Raw genomic sequence first — 20,218 nt, forward strand, 5'->3', positions numbered from 1 at the left:
TGTGCGCTCTAAATCCCAAATTCTGTAAAGAATATCACAGCTATCTTTTCCATGTGTGTTCTGTGGGAAGAGGTATAAACACTATTTGGCTTGCACAATTTGGTTTCTTACATTGAAATGGGAGCAATGTTCAAAATAATCATGTGCATGAACAGTGAGTATTTCTTATTCAAATAGGAAGAGATGAGCGCAAGTTTTTTTTTAAAGCTTTTATAAAATGAAGCTAGTCTCCAAAACTCTTCTACATAACTCCATTGAATAAACAGTGGATTTTAAAGGCTTCACAGCTGCTGTTTACCCACAGAAAAGGAAATACACAATTTGTTAATTAGATTTTTTTTTCTTAAACATATACTATTATTTTTATTCCATGTACAGGTGTGTCTTTGCACTAATGGTAAAATTAAGGAGAGAAAATGGAAGCAAGCTAGGGTAGTATCTTTTCTGAACATAGCAATTCATGAGCTGTGTTCTGAATTTACTAAGATCCAGTGTTTCCTCTAACACAAGCAGATCTTTACTGTGGCCGTTTTAAATCAAGCGTATTAGCCGTGTGCCAGTCTCTGCTGTGCACAATATTTAAGTTTGTTTCATTGCCATAGAATGTAGATTTATTATTAGGTATTTTAAGTTCAAATCTCACCTATAATTTTAGATTACAATGCTGATTCTATAAAAGGAGGCCCAGAATTTTTAAGTTATTTTAGACTATTTTTGAGTTTTTATTTTATTCATACAAAACAAGGGCCATGATTTATAATGCACATTAGAGTATTTAGCAGAATATACTTTATTATATAAATTATTATATTCTTTTTAAAGTATAAAATATGCAATAATTATTATAAATATACAGGTAAATTCGTGAAGTAAACAAAGACAAATAGAAATATAAAGTACTCCTGCCCCTAAATATCATCTATAAATTATCAAGGTTTTTTTTGAGGGGGCGGCAATTCCTTTCATTCCCCTTCCACATACACACTCTTTGAAATTTACAATAATTGTGTAAATAAAATGTTGTACAGTGATTTACTTATTTATTTAAAACATAGATTTTCATCAGGCTATACTGTACATTCCTAATGAATATAAACAATTTACAAAGCGTACTGAGTTTCTATCTGACTTCTTGATGGAATACATATTTGAAAGGCAAAGAGCTCACACACACAGGCTCATTCTCTCTCTCTCTCCCCTCTGCCCCTTCTCATTCTTCCCTTCCCTCCCCTCTTATAATCCTCCCCCATGCTCCCTATGTATATGTATCAGTCTGTCTGGTGACTAAGTCTTCGCTGCTGTATTTTATTTTGAATTGTTTTCTTGAGGAAGTCTCAAAAATAGAAGCCAAAAGATAGAATCAAAGGTATGATCACAGTTGTAACCCTCCCAATATTGATAAATTCTTCTAATTTATACTAGCAGCAATGTGTGAGTTCATAAACATCCCTACAGACTCAATAAAAATCAGATTTATGCTTTTTAGTGATTTAATAATTTAGTAGATGGACAGCAGTACACACCCTGGTTTTAATTTACATTTCTATAATATTACTAAGTTGAACATTTTTCCTTTCAAAATTACTTTTCGTGTTTTCATTTATACCAGCATTTGTTTTCATTCTCTGAATATCTGTCCTTTGAATATTACTCTTAAACATTTTCATTCATTGTCTAAATGACATCAGTATCAATTTTCTAGTCACGAAATGGATCAATAGTTCATCAAACTATTATATTTATTGAGATGCTAAATACAAAGAAATCAAGAAAATGTCACATCTAAGCCCCATTGCTTTTGTCTCTTTTTATATATTTGAAATATATATTTATTTATATACACCTATTTAATTACATTCAATCTCTTTTATATACTAAATGTCATCCTGTCATTGAATCTAAAGAGCTATAGGGAAAGTTTATCTTCCTCTGTATTCTTACCACAATTTTGCAAGAATGTGTTTTAAATAATTCATGTTCCCATTATATGCTCACCTAATTTTCACATAAACACTATTTAACATTTATGAAAGCTCTAATTAAACATTGTCTTTTCTTCAACATGAATAGTATTATTGTAACTTAGAGGATGAGTAAACATTTTGGTGACTCTTAAGGTTGAAATGAATCAGTCTGAAATTGCTTTCAAATCAGAGTTCTTTTCTACTGTAAAATTGTAGCAAAATTGACCAACTAAGAAATAATGATAAATACAACAATGTGCAATATTCCCCAATTCCAGATATTAAAACAATCATGTAAGACTTAGAATGCAAAATGTTCTGGAATGCTCATCATTACAAATTTTTTGGACATTTTCATGCCCAAAAATATAAGAAATAGTCTGTGGACTATGCATTTTAGTTATAATTCAACTTTCAATGTGTTTAAGCAGTGCAGTTGACTGCCTATTGGTAGATAGGCAAAAAGGACAAAGTTTACAAAGGAAGGTAAGCAAAATAAACATAATTTACTAAGATCACTTTAAATGTATCAGCTGGTCATATTAATATATGTATTTCTTCTTTAGTTATAAATGCTATACTCTTCTTTCATCTATTGATATATAAATAACAGTGATACACATATTTGTAACACTCTTCTAAACAAGCAAATGATTTATCTCACTAAATGACATCTCCCATTGGATTACATGGTACATTGTGTTGGCATGAATTAGTTTGTTAGGTAAATAACCTTAAATATGAAATAGCAATCAACAAGTATGCATAAAAATTATGTAAATATGCATGATGCAGTTTCCTGAATTGAGTGATTCTAGTTTCTCTATCTTATTTTGTCTATCTTAAGTTAAACTCCCTAACTCTGGAATTTGGAAATTAGTACGAATGTTTAATCATAACAATATCAAAATTTCAAAATTATCACTTTATTGATTCTTTTTTGTTTCTGGTGGAAGATGCAAAACTTGTCTATTAAAATTTTTGATGTAGAGCTAAAAATTCCTATAGTTCCTGAAATAGGAAAATTGATTGTTTTGAAGAAATGTCTGGATTAATGACATTAAGTTGGTAGTCATCAGTCTATAAATCATATTTAATGTCATGAGACTGAATGAGATCCCAAACAATAACTGCAAATAGATAAGCAGACTAAGTGCTCATCTTTCAGGGATTCCAAAATTAAAAAGTCTGAAAAATGTGGAGGAACAAGTGAGTCACAGGCCTCTAGGAAGATACATGTCTCTAATGCTCTGGATAGGTCAAGTAAGATGAGGGCCAAACACTAACCTACTGATATAGTAACTTAAAGGTCACTGTTGAACCTGACCAGAGTTCTAGGGGAATGGTGAGGACAAGAGTCTGATTTAAGTATGTTTAGGAGTTAATTAAAGGAGAATTAGAGACAACAAGTGTAGACATGTTGAGTTGCACTGCAAAGGGAAATGAAGAATGGCACAGAAGCTAGAAGGGCAAGGGAGGTTAACAGGTGTAAGAGTTTTTGTTATTTGTTTTTTAAGACAAATGAAAATTTATAACAATTAATTCTTTATAAAGTTCCTAGATAACATACAACCTTAATCCAATTTAGAGCTCTAAGGAGGAAGGCCATTAAGAAATGATGACTAAGGCTAAATGGAAGAAAGTATTGTTACTTAGAAAACTTTGGACCCTCCATTAGACCAGACCTACGATAAAAAGGGAATTTACAGGCACCCTAACTACATACCAAAAGCAAACCTTTTCTAAATGATAACTGGGGTAAAGGGAAATAGCCTGAGGGACTACTTCAAGAACAGGTGAAAATGCAAAGCCGTATCAGATGGTCTTTTAGGAGGATATCAGTATGCCTTGTAAACAAATTGTTTGTAAGCGATGGATTAAAATCTCTTTGGTAATAATTGATCAAATGCAGTAAGTTTACATCAATAAAACAGAGCAATAGTAATTGTGTTATTATCTGTCACTGGTTCAATTTGATGTTTAAAATGTACTGTTAGGAATTGTTTAAATATCTGTCTGAAGTATCAGAATTGTACTGTTACAGCATATGAAACATGTAAATATCATCTGATCCTGCTCTAACCAGACCCTTACACCAAATCATCACTGAGTGACAAGGTTTTCCGGAACACCCTAAAACTTTTATCAAAGGGGGCTGATCATATCAGGTAATTAATTCAAACTACCCAAGGGTGCCACTATCAGTTGGTGCAGACCCTTCGTCCTCTTGGGCCCAGGGAACCTCGAAGCACCTGCGCTGCTACAGACACACACACCACCACAGGAGCTGCTATTGGCCTTAGCTTTCCTGTCCCTCCACCCCAACCTGCCCAGCTACCATGACTTACAATTGGTGCCCATAAAGTGGAACAGATTGCAAATGGACTACCATTTATATTGTATTTCTTTTTCTAGATGAACATGATTTTGAGGTAATCAGTGGTTAATACCAACATCCTGGTGAAATACAGACACAAAACCTCCCACTATAACTTAAGGTAGACCCAACCCATATATACCAGTAATTCAATCAGCTACAACTGTAATTACAGAACTCAGTGCCATATAAATCTCACTACATATTGAAACTTAAGGCATTCCAGAAACCATCTTGAAGATGTATGTATATTTAAATATAAAGGATTGGCCTCAGAATATTTCTAAGTTGTGAAGATGTCAACAGAAATTTTAACAATTAAAATGGACAAATATCAGCTTTCCTCTTTGGGAAAATTTTAGTTTTTGCAGACATGTCTGAAATGAAAATTTGCCCCTATATTTTTTTCTTTGAGAATTGCACTTTTCTGACAGCAATATGCAGTTCCACGCAGTTCCACCCACTTCCCACTGCTTTTCAGACTCATGTGGCAGAAGCGCCACCAAAATACACATACATATTCATAAGCTGTCTGAAGCATTAATTCCACACATGGCAATGTATACTTGCATCTGTGGTTGGAGCTTCTAATTTGCAAAAGCAAATATAATGTGTCTAAAAATCTTGATGAGTGAGCCTTTCAAATTCAAGCCCAGAACATTAAGGATCCATGTATACATAATTTCAAGCAGCAATAGGCTAAAGTCTTCTGACTACCTAATATAATTCTCTCCAAGTCAGTGTCACTGTATGAATATGATTATTGCCCATGTTAATTTCTCTAATTTACTTCTTACATCTATTTCAGGTTATAAATATTCATAATTGTAGTCCTCTGGTAGTAGCCCCCCACCACTAGTCTACACTAAATTGTACTTGCTATAATATAAATCTATTTTCTCCCATTCTAATTTATGAAATGGCTGAGAAAAATGGCTTGCAATATCTTTTCAGAATAAAAATATAACCCAACCTTTTTTATTCAGTGTACAATGAGCTATTGGAGGAAATCTTGATTCACAAAAAAATTCAATAATCTTCCACATCACTGATTCTTTTTCTTTTCTTTTCTTTTAAATAATAATCTCATCAGTAGTTGAGCTGTTCTACCCCCTCTGTCCTTGAGTTCTAATTTTGCTGCAGGAGCGTAAAAGAGCACATCTCACTTTTACTCCTCTTTCTTGGGTGGGAGTACCTCCACGATTTGGCAGCTGCTTAAGTCAAGAAAATCCCTGCTTTGCTAATCCAGAATTCTTAAGCAAAGAAATTTGCACATACTAAGTGTTGGACAAATAAAGAATTAAAGGATTGGCATCAACCTAAAAGTATTAAAATAGTATGCAAGAATCAAAGTTGTAGACTTGCTAATTTCTTGGCAAATTTCAATATGGCAAAAGTCATTAAAAGGTGAAAACCTCAATTAAACAAGTAATTGTTTTAACATGGTTAAACAAGTGATATTTTAATGAACTGACTCTGTAAATCTTGGTGAAAGAAAACAAATTGCTTCCCTACTAATATTTTGGAAAAGATAACAAATTACTTTGCTTGAATTTCGATTTTTTGTTTATTTGCACTGATTTTATTAATCATTCCAGTGGTTCAAAACAGACACCTGAAATTGCTCCGGGATTCCTAAAGAAAGCATACTGCCATTGTTAAAGTTTTGTTATTTATAGCACAGATTTTCTTCTAAAAGGCTGCAATAGCAAGGATTAAAAATGTTTATTAAATAACCTTGCAAATGAACATAAAATCTTCAGAAGCCAAACACTGTCCTTCGGCAGCACTGCACTCTCTTACAGAGTGTCTTTGGGGGAGCTATTTAACTACAAATAGTTTCATCTTCCAGGAAGACCCAAACTGCTTATGTAGATCTGATCCTCATTATTTGCCAATTCCTCATTTGCAAATTCATCTACTTGCTAAAATGTATTTATGACACCAAAATAAATACTGCAGTGCTTTCGGGGTCACTTGCAGACATGCACGGAGTGGCAAGAAAATGAACTGCCCAATGTACACATTCCCAGCTTACACTGCCTTCTTGTTTCAGTTCTCAATACTCTCAACAGTGTTCTTTTCATGGTCTATTTAATGCCACATTTTTTGCATTTTGTGCTTCTTCTTGGTGATCGTGCTGCTCAAAAGGAGCCCCAAGCATAGTGCTGAAGTGCCGTCTAGTGTTCCTAAGTGCAAGAAAGCTGTTATGTGTCTCACAGAGAAAATACATGTGTTAGATAAACTCAGTTCAGGCATGAGTTTGACCGCTATTGACCATAAGTAGATTAAATAAGGTGTCTTTAAAACAGAAACACATGAGATTATGTATAGGTCGTTCAGAAAAATGTGACAAGAGACTCACAGGAACTAACCCACCCTGTATTTCTCCCAGGAGAAATGGTTCAGTATTTGCTAACTAAGATGATGTGACAGAACAGAACTTCCACAAATAATAAGCATCAACTGTATATCTCCAATCAACTTGGCTGTGATATCCCATTCCAAGGAGAGTCCGCACTGGTTGCGTAGAGGCGTGCTTGCATTTGTTTAACACTCTGTTCCTCCCTGTGTCCACTTCTACTTCATTAAAACCTGTGTTCTAGACCCTGGGGTTTTATTGGTGGGTTAACTCTGATTTGCAATTGACAAAAAAACTTTTATGGATTCACCACAATAACTTTGGGCCTAATAATGAAATTTTCGACTGAAATCCAAATTCCTAAAATCACTACTCTGCTTTTCAGTGTCTTCATATTTGGTAAGTCCACATGCAGGAAAACATTTGACTTGCTTTACCTTATGAAACCTAAAAGTAAAATTGTGAACACTACAGACTCTACACATAGACATGCTGATGTCAAATCACAGGAAAAAAAATGTGTGTTTTCTGTTATTTGAATTTTTTGAAATGAGTATCTTCAACAATTTTATAAATCTTTCCCTGGACAGCTATAATGTGACCAACTTTAGGTTGTGACATCCCTCTATTTTTTCAACCACCTTGAAAAACAGTCCAGTCCTTCATCCCTTTCCTTCTAGCTCCACACTTGGTCCCTTCATGATAAGACCCCTGGCACCAATCCTCCCTATTTAAAATAAAATTACTATATGGTATATACATTTTAAACTTTAAAACACTTTTAATTTGAGAGTTTAAAGTAATGCAATAAAAAATGCTAGTGTAATATTTTGTCTATTTAACTGTCAGAACCTGTATCAGCCCATTAGTCAAGGTTCTCCAGAGAAAGGGGACCCAAGTGTGTGTGTGTGTGTGTTTGTGTGTGTGTGTAAATGTCTCATGCCATTGTAGAGACTGGAAAATCCAAAATCTAAGGGCAGGCAAGCTAGCTAGAAACTCAGGCAGGAGCTGGTACTGCAGTCTTGAGGCAAAACTTCTTTTCAGTTTTTGTTCTTGAGGTCTTCAACTGATTGATGAGGCCTCCCCACATTATCAAAGCTAATGCCTCTACTTAAAGCTTACTGAATGTGGATGTTAACCATACCTACAAAAAACCTTCACAGCAAAACACAGAGAAGTGTTTAATCAAGAACTGGCCTCCACAGCCTGGCTAAGTTGACACGTGTAGCTAGCCATCACAGTACCTTAAACGATAAAGTTGCCTCCAATGAACATGAACAAGCAGTAGGGAAAAAGAATCACTTGAGGCAATCGCCTTGATCTTAAATCCCAGCTGTTTCACTAACAGTGTGGTTTTAAGAAAGTCATTTTTTCTTTCTGAACCTCAGTATGCTTATTAAAAAACAAAACAAAACAAAAAACAAGTGGGGAGTATTAACACTTAGGTTTTGGTGGTCTTATATGAATTACATGAAGAGCTTAAGGCCATCAATGAGTGGCAGTAACTATGCTATTAGGGTCTACGTGTTTTTTTTTTTTTTAGATGGAGTTTCGCTCTTGTTGCCCAGGCTGGAGTGCAATGGCACAATCTCGGCTCATCGCAACCTCCGCCTCCCAGGTTCAAGCGATTCTCCTGCCTCAGCATCCCCAGTAGCTGGGATTACAGGCATGCGCCAACACACCTGGCTAATTTTGTATTTTTAGTAGAGACGGGGTTTCTCCATGTTGGTCAGGCTGGTCTCAAACTCCTGACCTCAGGTGATCCACCTGCCTCAGCCTCCCAAAGTGCTGGGATTACAGGCATGAGCCACCAGGCCCGGCCTGGGTCTACATCTTTTATACCTGTAATCTCAGACATTAATACATTCCTGGCAAATAGTATATGTTTCATAAATGCCTGTGAAAGGAAGGAAGAAAGGAGCGAAGGAAGAAAGGAAGGGAGAGAGGGTGGGAAAGAGGGAAGGAGAGAATGAATAAATAAATGAAGAATGTAAAGCTACATTTCTGAAAAAAAAAGATGTGACTCTACTTGAGACTACAGAAAAAACAAACAAGAATAAGTAACAGTCCCAGCTTTTAAGAAATTTAGACCTGATAGTAAATAAGGCCAGTTTGCCAATAACCATAATACAAATAGATTAAGAAAGGAAGAAGACAATACATCTAATGCACAAGGCAATTTAATAATTCTTGTGTAAGTTCAGATAAAAAGCACATTATGAGACTATAAAGGCTCAAAAGCAAACACATGATGTATGAGAACAGCCATCCAAAGATTTTTGCACCACAGTAGATGGATTAGATAGATCTAAATGTGGTTTTCTAGACCTGGATTACTTTACAAGTTAATTGACAAGGATAGGAAGTTGCTAAATTTAAAACAAGGTAACAAAGTGACATCTTTAGAATGATACTATCAGAATGGAAGATGTAAAGGAGAACTGTAATTCAGTCAGTTGGAGCAACAGATAAAAGATTGGAACCTGAGGAATCCACCAGTGTTTACATCAAATTATCCAAGGAAAAGAATCTTATCAGGTGACTCAATAAGATTTTCCCATAACCTGGATGGAATATCCTTCAAGACCAACCAATTCCTTATGTTTCAATTCTGAGCCAATTGAGCAACTTTCCAGTTTCTGAATCTGCTTTGCAGACATCTTGTTGCAGAAAGGCAATATCCAAGAAAAGCACATCACTCACTCTAAGTTAGTATACGGGCACTCCAGTCCATAAAAATATTTTGTGAGGCTTACTAGCCTGGATTTATCTTCTAGGAACTATAGCAACTCTGGTTTTATTTTAAAAATGAAGTTTCTGGAACTTAAAATCTGAGAACCAGAAACTGCATTTCAATGAGCGGACATGAGACAGTCCAGGTCAAAAGCCATGCAAGACTATCCTCTATATATCCCTCCCAAATGGTAGTATTTGGGTCATACCTGAGTGTTCAGGGCTGAAAGGACCCACAGGCTTAAGGAAAAGGATTAAGGATAAGAAGTATTTCAGTGGGCAGAAATTATGAGTAGACCATTCCAGATGGAGGGAAAAACAGAGCTAAGGTCCAAATATTGTGAAATACAATGTACATATGGACTAGAATAAACAGTCTCATTTTGATGGCACACAAGGTTCATACTTAGGAAGGTCTAGCAAGAATATTTTAAGGTAAACTATGACCATTTTGGGGAATTTTAATTGACCAGATTGGGAAACGATTTTTTTGTTTACTGACAATGAGAAGTCACCAAGTTTTAATTTTTTTGTCTAGTTAATATCAAAATTGTAACTCTATATTAGCATACTCAACTTGTTAAAAACATAGTTGGTAACTCTGAAGGAGTAAATGACCCATGAATTGCAACAGTTTAAGTAGGAGGTAAAAATAATCCAAGCTGGAAACACAGCTGTTCTAATAAAAACAGAGGATAAGAACTTGAGACTCTAAGAAAAGGATAATTATTGGGATTCACTGAGCATCTCATTGCATGTGAAAGGTGAGGGATGTGGAAAGGTTGACCCATACTCCAAGGCTAGTAATTAGGGGTAAAATAATGATCTTTTGTTTTTCAATTATTTATATGCTGTTCTATAACTTTTGAACATCATTTTATATTAATGCTTAGACTGACTTAATATCACCATTTAACATCTGCAACTGGGTTCATTTAAAGCCAAATTCAAAATGCCTAAACCCAATCTCTTTATCTTTCTTGCTATCCTGTAACCACAGTAAGCAGTGAGCTGAAGATTTTCTAAATGTTTCAACCACCCATAAAAACAAATGTATGTGGCCAGGTGCAGTGGCTCACACCTGTAATCCCAGCACTTTGGGAGGCCGAGGGGGGCGGATCACCTGAGGTCACGAGTTTGAAACCAGCCTGGCCAACATGGCAAAACCCCATCTCTACTAAAAATACAAAAATTAGCCGGGCATGGTGGTTGGCGCCTGTAATCCCAGCTACTGGGGAGGCTGAGGCAGGAGAATTGCTTGAACTCAGAAGGCGAAGGTTGCAATGAGCTGAGATCAGGCCATTATACTCCAGTATGGGCAACAAGAGCGAAACTAAAAAAAAAAAGAAAATGTATGCAAAAGGCAAGAGAACAATCTAACACAACATTGTTATACAAGATTCCCAAGAGTAAACTGTTCAAAAAGCAATGTTCTCCAGCTAGTAAATCTAGCACTTTTAGTCCTTTCTTGAGAGCTGACACTGATACCAAGAATCATAACAGTTGCCTGACTTTTCTTAATGCTGTCTAACCCACGAACATGTCCAATGTCTCCTTTTTCCAGAACCTTGTCTCAACAAAGCAGTATTTAGAAAACAGGAGCATTAGACTCTCAACAAGTAATTCACCAGTAGTACAAGAAGCCCAAATATGCCTCCTTGTGCTACTTTACCCATACACAATCCAACTAAAAAAAAAACAAAATGCATCCTAATGTTTAAAATAGAGTTACCACAGTAACAAAGTGAACAGTTAAAAAGCAATGAACTTAATCAATGCAAGTCATTGTTAGAAAGATCATCCCCTGAGACAAACCTCTCAGTGCTAAGATTATTGCTATTTATCTGAAGTATTTTCTGAAAAGCTAAGAATGACTGACTGAGGGCTTCAGATCAATGAGGTGTTTTTTTTTTCCTTTCAGTGAGCTAAAACTCCCAGTAGACCTAAGCCGTACTTTTAATCATGACATTAATCGATAACAATTACACCCAAGAGAATGCCAACATAGGTTTTCCAGGAAATCTCATAGGGCTTAAAGTGCTAAATTGTAGAAATAGTCAATATTATGTGTTATTAAAATAGAATTCAGGTTGGTTTCTTCCTATTTCCCTAGAGCAGAATTATGGTGCTCTAGACCTAGAAATGTTGGTATAGTGCTTCTCAAATTTTAATAGCCTTAAGAATAACATGGATATCTTGTTAGACTATAGATTATCATTCAGTTGGTCTGCAGTGTGTCCTCTGATCTGCATTTCTACAACCTCCTGGGAATTGACCATGCTGCTATTAATAGTAAGCAGGTGACACCTGCAGTAGCAAGATGTTGAACTCCATTAGATTGGTCGGGGGAAGAAGTAAAAATCACACCCATTGGCTGAGGGATACTAAGAGGTATTTGACCATAGCAGAGAGATTTTTACTTCTAGATATTCCAACTCAAGCTGTCCTCCTTGCAAAATAACAGAGAAAAAGGCAACACTTAACTTACTTCAAAGAGCAGCATTTTCTAAATGCATTACAAAAAAAGAAAATTAATTATCTGGGATATCAATAGGTGTTGCCAGAAAAATAGAATGCTAATAGAAGGCTGAATGAATGGTCATACAACTGAGCTAAATGAAATTAAGTAATAACAATGGCTAACAGTTGTTGAGCACTTACTACGTGCCACGAATCGTTCTAAATCCACAATGTAGAATAACTCCTTTAATCTTCACAGCATCTCTATGAGGTGGGAACTAGAGTATTGCATTTTTCAGATGTGGAAAGGTAGGCAAGGAGAGGTTAAAAAACTTGTCCAAGTTCACAGTGCTAGTGAGCTGATGGGTGGTAAAGCCAAGAGCCAGGATTCAACCCTTGGCAGGCTGCCTCCAGAGCATGGGCTCTGCTCTCTAGAACATGATCACTTTTCATTATTAACAGAAAGTGTGAGTCATCACAAGGTGATGTAAGTACTTGTAAGTTGCCAATGAAGGGGAATATGCAATGAGGAGGAGAGAAGAAAACTTAAGTTATGGCAAGATAAGAGCATGAGAACAAGCCAGAGAAGGGAAAAATGAGAAAGTGGAAGTAATTGTTAGTGAAATAATAAATACAGAAGAGTGTACTGTAGTAGTGGAGACATCACCCACCCAGACACAGATGCACTAAATAGATCAATCTGCTTAGCAAATAAATGCCCAGGAGAGGAAAGCAAGGCAAGAAGCGGATCTCATCAACCACTGGAGGACACAAACAGTTTACTTCCACCAAATGTACTGAAAAGATCTCAATAACAAGAGCCATGATTATTCCTACGTTAAATATGCAATTTACAGATTAACTGGGCCCATTGCTGGGTCCCTCTCTTCTTCCTACAGGATGGATTGGACATTTTGCTTCTAACTAGCAACTTTGTGAAAGTGAGTAAGGACAATTCAGTTTATTTTGATCTCATTCTGAGATTGGGCAATAGGCTTGGGAGAAGGAGGGTATGCTGTGAAACTGATTAAAATACAATCTAACAAATCCTAGATTTCAATGAACCCTCTCTGCCTGGCCTTCAGGTTGCAGGAGAAAAAAAAAAAAATACAACAAGTAGATCCAATCTGAAATATGTAGTCTGAATCAGAAAACAGCCAGCGCATTATGCAAATTACATTACAGGTCAGGCAGAACAATAAATAAAGTAGTTGTTTGGTTAGATGAGCATTAGAAAATGGTTCGACTGTTCAGGTAAGTATTAAAACAAAAAACTAACCTTGCAAACTCCTGAAGTATGCAGAGATTCCTGGAATATTCTACTGAAAACTGAAAGAAAAGAAAAAGCTTAACTGGAGACAAAGGACTGCCTGTAAGCATCCTGAAGGCATCAGATTTGTAAATGTATTTACAGGCACCAAAACAGACATACTTTTGCAACTGAAACAAGAGAGGTCCTTTGGTCTCAAAGATTGAAATGTTATAAAAACATGCCAGGAATACATTGAACATGTTGTGGATTCAGTTCAGATCACAACAATAAAACCAATAAAACCATATTGTCGCAATATGGCAAGTCACAGAAATTTTCAGGTTTCTCAATGCATATAAAAGCTATGCTTACACTACACTGTAGTCAATTAAGTCTGCAATCGCATTATGTCTTAAAAAAATGCACATGCCTTAATGAAAAAAAAAAAAACTTTATTGCTAAAAAATGCTGACAATCGTCTCCAGTGGTCTCTTGACAGGGGATGATTTCAGGGTGAAACTGTTCCACCTCAGATCATCAGGCTCTTATGAGAATCTGATGCCGCTGATCTGACAGAAGGCAAGAAAGCAGAGCTCAGACGGTAATGCTCACTGGCTCACTGCTCAACTCCTATTGTGTCCATGGTTTGAGGTTTGGGGATTCTTGATCTAAGCCTTCAGAGAGTCCTAATCTCTTTGCCAGTGGAGAATCTAGTCTCAATATTGATGGCTGCTGATTGATCACAGTGGTGATTGCTGAAGGCTGAGGTGGCTGTAGCAATTTCCTCTTTTTTTTTTTTTTTAAATTGAGACAGGGTCGCACTCCATGGCCCAGGCTGGAGTGCAGTGGCAATTTCTTGGCTCACTGTAACCTCTGCCTCCCAGGCTCAAGTGATCCTCCCACCTCAGCATCCCAAGTAGCTGGGACTACTGGTGTGTGCCACCATGCCTGGCTAATTTTTGTATTTTTTTCTAGAGATGAGGTTTCGCCATGTTGTCCAGGCTGGTCTCACACTTCTTGAGCTCAAGTGATCCACCGCCTCAGCCTTCCAAAGTGCTGGGATTACAGACATAAGCCACCATACCAGGCCAATTTCTTTTCTTTTCTTTTTTTTCTTTTCCTTTTTTTTTGAGACAGAGTCTTGCTCTATCTCCCAGGCTGGAATGCTGTGGCATGATCTCGGCTCACTGAAACCTCCACCTCCTGGGTTCAAGCAATTCTCATGCCTTAGCCTCCCGAGTAGCTGGGATTATAGGTGTGTGCCACCAAGACTGGCTAATTTTTGTATTTCTAGTAGAGACGGGATTTCACCATGTTGGCCAGGCTGGTCTCGAACTCCTAGCCTCAAGTGATTTGCCCGCCTTGGCCTCCCAACCTGCTAGAGTTACAGGAGTGAGCCACCGTGCCTCACAGCCAATTTCTTAACATAAGACAACAATGATGTTTGCTGCATCGATTGACTCTTCATGAAAGATTTCTCTGTAGCATGTGATGCTGTTCGATGGCATTTTACCCACAGTAGAGTGTCTTTCAAAATTGGAGTCAATCCTCTCAAATCCTGCCACTGCTTTATTAACTAAGTTTATGTAAAACCCTAAATCCTTTGTTGTCATTTAAATAATGTTAACGGAATCTTCACCAGGAGTAGATTCTAGATTCTATCAATAGAAATGACTTTATTTGTTCATCAATAAGAAGCCACTAGTCATCCATTCAAGTTTAATCATTAGATTGCAGCAATTCGGTCCTACTTTCAGGCTCTACTTTTTTTTTTTTTTTTTTTTTTTTTTTTTTTTTTTTGAGATGGGAGTTTTGCTCTTGTCGCCCAGGTTGGAGTACAATAGTGTTGTCTCAGCTCACTACAACCTCTGCCTCCTGGGTTCAAGCAATTCTCCTGCATCAGCTTCCCAAGTAGCTGGGATTACAGGCACCTGCCACCACACTCAGCTAATTTTTGTATTTTTAGTAGAGATGGAGTTTCACCATATTGGCCAGGCTGATCTCGAACTCCTGACCTCAGGCAATCTGCCCATCTTGGCCTCCCAAAGTGCTGGAATTACAGGCATAAACCACCTTCAGGTTCTACTTCTAATTCTAGTTCTCTTGATAGTTTAATCACATCTGCAGTCACCTCCTCTACTGAAGTCCTGAACCCATCAAAGTCATCCATAAGTGTTGGAATCAACTTCTTCCAAACTCCTCTTAATGTTACGGTTTTAACCACCTCTGATGAATCATGAAGATTCTTAATGGCATTTAGAATGGTGATTCCTATCCAAAATGTTTTCAATTTACTTTGCCCAGATCTATCAGAGAAATCACTATATCAATGGCAGCTGTGGCCTTATGAAATATATTTCTTAAACAATAACACTTGAAAGTTGAAATTACTCTCTGATCCATGGGCTGCAGAATGGAGTTCCATTAGCAGCTATGAAAACATTTAACTCCTTGTCCATCTCCACCAGAGCTCTTGGGTGACCAGGTGCATTGTCAACGAAAAACAATATTTTGAAAGGAATCTTTTTCATCTGAATGGTAAGTCTTAACCGTGGCTTAAAATATTCAGAAACCATGCTGCAAACAGATGTGCCGTCACACAGGTTTTATTCCATTTATGGAGCACAGACAGAATAGATTTAGCATAAATCTTAAAGGCCCCAGGATTTTCAGAATGGTCAATGAGCACTGGCTTCAACTTAAAGTTACCAGCTGCTTTAGCCCCCAACAAGGGAGTCAGCCTCTGCTTGGAGGCTTTGAAGCCAGGCATTCTCCTCTCTAGCTGTGAAAATCCTAGATGCTTCTTCTTCCGATAGAAGGATGTTTTGTCTTCATTGAAAATCTGTTATTTAGTGAAGCCACCTTCATCAATGATCTTAGCTAGATCTTCTGGATAACTTGCTGATGCTTCTACATCAGCACTTGCTGCTACACCTTGCACTTTTATTTTATGGTGATGGCTTCTTTCTTTAAACCTTATGAAACAAACTCTGTTAGCTTTCAACTTTTCTTCTGTAGCTTCCTCACCTCTCTCAGCATTCACAGAATTGAAGAGAGTTAGGACCTTACTCTGGATTAGGATTTGGCTTAAGGGTATGTTGTGGCTGCTTTGATCTTCTATCCAGACCACTAAAACTTTCTCCCTATCAGTACTAAGGCTGTTTTGTTTTCTTATCATTTGTGTGTTCACTGGAGTAGCACTTTTAATTTCCTTCAATAACTTTTCCTTGGCACTCACAATTTGGCTAAGTGTTTGGCACAAGAGGCCACACCTTACTAAGCTTAATCATTTATAGTTTTTGATTTACAATGAAAGACATGTGATTCTTCCTTTCACTTGACCCTTAGAAGTCATTGTAGAGTTATTAATTGGCTTAATTTCAATATTGTTTATCAGGGAATAGAGAGGCTTAAAGAGAAGGAGGGAGATGAGGGAATAGATGGTGGATGAACCAGTCAGAACACACACACTTAAGTTCGCTGTCTTATATGGGCACAATTTTTGGTATATCAAAACAAATACAATAGTAATTACAAAAATCACTCATCACAGATCACCATAAAAATATAATAAAAGTTTGAAAAATTGTGATAATTACCAAAACATGACACAGAAACTTGAAGTGAACATGTGCTACTGGAAAAATGGCAACAATAGACATGCTTGATGCAATGTTGCCACAAACCTTGAATTGTAAAAAAAATGCACAATCTGCAAAGCACAATCAAGTGAACAGCAATATAAAGACGTGTGCCTGTATGTATTCTTCGCTGTCACCTCAGCACCTCTAATGTCAGGTTCCAAGGTAAAGCAATCTAATTTTCTTATGCTAATACTTCAATCTACATTTACAAACTTTTCAAATATTTTATCTAAATGTTTTCTATCAGCATGCTCCTTTTTATAAGAATCTTTCATTGTTCCAAGACACAAATCATATCCCTTTGAATTCCAGATGAAAACATTTTAGGCCTATTTAGGATTTATTTCAATAGATATGTATACACATGTAAAGCAGTTTCAATGTTATTTAAAAATACACTTCATTGGTCTTATTGTGGTGACATTAGCTTGGCACTTAAGAAAATGCTTCCAGGTGGCAGGCACCTGCTCTGGCTTTAAAATGCCAACCTCAAAACCCATAGTCAGGCACCAAAATGGGGAAGTGCAACAAACTATGTATTTCAGCACCTAGTAGTTTTGGCAGCTCATTTGGAACTGGTTATTGCCAGCTGGGCACTTTGCCATTTCCTTGAGGCAAAATTAAAGTGGAAGATGCAAGGGTTTTATTGTAATTTTCCACCACATATTTATATCATTATGGGTTTTGTGCTGCTCTAGTCTCCACACAGTCTCACTGAATATCTTCTTATTATGTCACTGAGATTTGAAGCAAATATAGGATGATGCAGTGAAAACAAGTGGGCACTGTGTACAGTAAATGATTGCTGAAGATAACACTATGCTTATCAGAATGGGCTACATAATTTGCAGGGCCCCTTGTTCATAAAGCAGAGGAAAAGTGCCATTAAAGGTACTAAAATATCAAGTGTTTTCCTTTCTTCCGCAGCTTCCCCTCAACCTGCCATGGTGTTATTTGCTACTTGACATCCTTCAGGCACAGGGATATCTGCACAATAAATGCAGACCTTCCAGGGTTCTACCCCCACATGCGCACCCACAGCTCACACAAACTGCCCACTGGCTAGCGGCTGAGTTCTCTCTCCTTCCAGCTGCCAGAGCAATGCTCTGTGCACCACCTAGGAGAGGTGAGCTGGACATCTCCCTTCCCACACACAACTCTACTGCTCGAGCCCACAGGCAGAAGGATGACCCCCAGAAGCACTACAGTCCCTACATAAGGATGCATTAAGCATCTAGTTCAGGAGTGAGAGGTTTGCCCCACTGAGGCACCACAGTGGCACTCCTAGAAGGGGCGGCCACATCTATGCCCTGTTCTAAGACCTGTGGGGCTCCTGCATCAGACCCTGACCCTCTCTGCCAGGGGCTGAGGACAGCAGCAGTTGTTGCGCAGGAGCAGGGAAGAAGAGGCCAGGTTGGGCTTGGGGTCCTCAGTGGTGGGGAAGCCAGAAGTGGACAACAGCACAAGTGGTCACCTGAACCAAGACTTCAAGTCTTGGGCATGTTCCATTATCCCACCAGACTTCACTTATAAAACATAAATACAAATATAAAATCAAGGATTTCAAGACAGTAAATTCAGAGCATAACACCCCAAACAATTGCTCTCATCACTGAGTAATGAAGCCAGTCCTGATGCATAAGAAACCCCAGGCCTCTGCCCACTTCTTTAGCACATGTACTAAAATTGGACAATAGTGAGATTAGCATCATACCTACACAAGGATGACATACAAATTTGTTATGTGTTTCATATTTTTATTTCATATAACTAAATACACATACACATACACACACACCCCCAAACCCAAAGAGAACACATAAAACTTGGGAAATCTGGATTGTGTGCCCATATCGATATCTTAGCTATGATACTAAACTAGAGTTTTGCAAAATGTCATTGAGAAAAAACATGCAGAGTTACAAGGGATATCTTTGTATTATGTCTTACAACTCCATATTATAATTATCACCGCCAAAAAAAAGACCCAAGCCCTATTAAAAGGACACATACAACATACAGGAAATCATTAGCAAAACTACCTATACCTAGATATAACCGGAGCACTAAATTGAATATAATTTGACTTTAATATGTAAAAGAGCAATCCTTAAAATAACTTGCTTGAATACAAAATCTGCAAACACTATGTTCACCATGTTATTCCTCCTCTCAGGAGGAAAGCATTCAGTTATCGTATTAGTTCGTTTTCACACTGCTATAAAGAAATACCCAGACTTGGGTAATTTACAAAGGAAAGAGCTTCTGCATGTCTAGGGAGGCCTCAGGAAACCTACAATCACGGTGGAAGGTGAAGGGGAAGCAGGCACTTCTTCACAAGGAGGCAGGAGAAGAAGTGAGAGCACAGGAAAAAGTACCATGTATAAAACCATCAGATCTTGTGAGAACTCACTCACTATCAGGAGAACAGCATAGGGGAAACTGGCCCCATGATCCAATCACTTCCTTCCCTCCACACATGGGAATTACAATTCGAGATGAGATTTGGGTGGGGACACAGAGCCAAACCATATCAGTTATATTTTTTGTTAAAACATATCTAATCTAGCCAGGCATCATGGTTCACACCTGTTATCCCAGCACTTTGGGAGGCCAAGGCAGGTGGATCACCTCAGGTCAGGAGTTCTTGACCAGCTGGCCTACATGGCGAAACCCTAGTCTCTACTAAAAATACAAAAAATTAGCCAGGCATGGTGTCACATGCCTGTGATCCCAGCTACTCAGGAGGCTGAGGCAGGAGAATTGCTTGAACCTGGGAGGTGGAGGTTGCAGTGAGCTGAGATCATGCCATTGCACTCCATCCTGGGCAACAGGAGCGAAACTCTGTCTCAAAAAAACAACAACAAAAGACTTCTCTCATCTATTTAAGATAAAATGAAAATATGCATTCTAGAAACCACAAAAATACTCTGGAAACTTAAGTGTCTATGCAAAAGCATATCTTTATTTATAAAAAGAGGAGACAATTCTATGTGGGAAAGCCCAAAATCAACTTTAAAATGTTAAATTCTTGAATATGAAAACTGATCTACATACATTTACAACTGGAAGTACATATTTGAGGCTGGTACAGTTACTTAAATTTTATATACAAAAGACAAAACATCTTGCCCATCAGATGGTGAAACATCACAAATATAATAGGGAAAATCTGAATTCTTCAGGCTGACTTCCCAGAGGACCTGAGCCAGATAAGAATTTTATACTGTTCTTTAGGACTGTGTATTGTGAGTAGATGCCCAAATGAGATTATTCTCATTATCGTTCTAGGGAGAGGGTGAGGCCAAATCTGCAGGGCCACAGAGACAGACACTACCCAAAGAGCACCTATTTCTACTTAAACTGTTAGATGAGGTAATGGAAGAAACTTGCTTAATACCACAGGGCCTAGCACATTTGAAACAC

General features: G+C 37.5%; 1 protein-coding gene and 1 pseudogene across 4 annotated transcripts in view; one reads left to right on the forward strand and one right to left on the reverse strand.

The window, feature by feature from the left end:
* Positions 1-20,218, reverse strand: part of PRKD1 (protein kinase D1) — a 353,235-nt gene that overhangs the window by 217,838 nt on the left and 115,179 nt on the right. The window lies entirely within an intron of this gene.
* Positions 18,451-18,551, forward strand: LOC112205420 (U6 spliceosomal RNA; annotated as a pseudogene).

The sequence above is a fragment of the Pan troglodytes genome, chromosome 15 (assembly GCF_028858775.2).
Source record: "Pan troglodytes isolate AG18354 chromosome 15, NHGRI_mPanTro3-v2.0_pri, whole genome shotgun sequence".
Taxonomy (NCBI): domain Eukaryota; kingdom Metazoa; phylum Chordata; class Mammalia; order Primates; family Hominidae; genus Pan; species Pan troglodytes.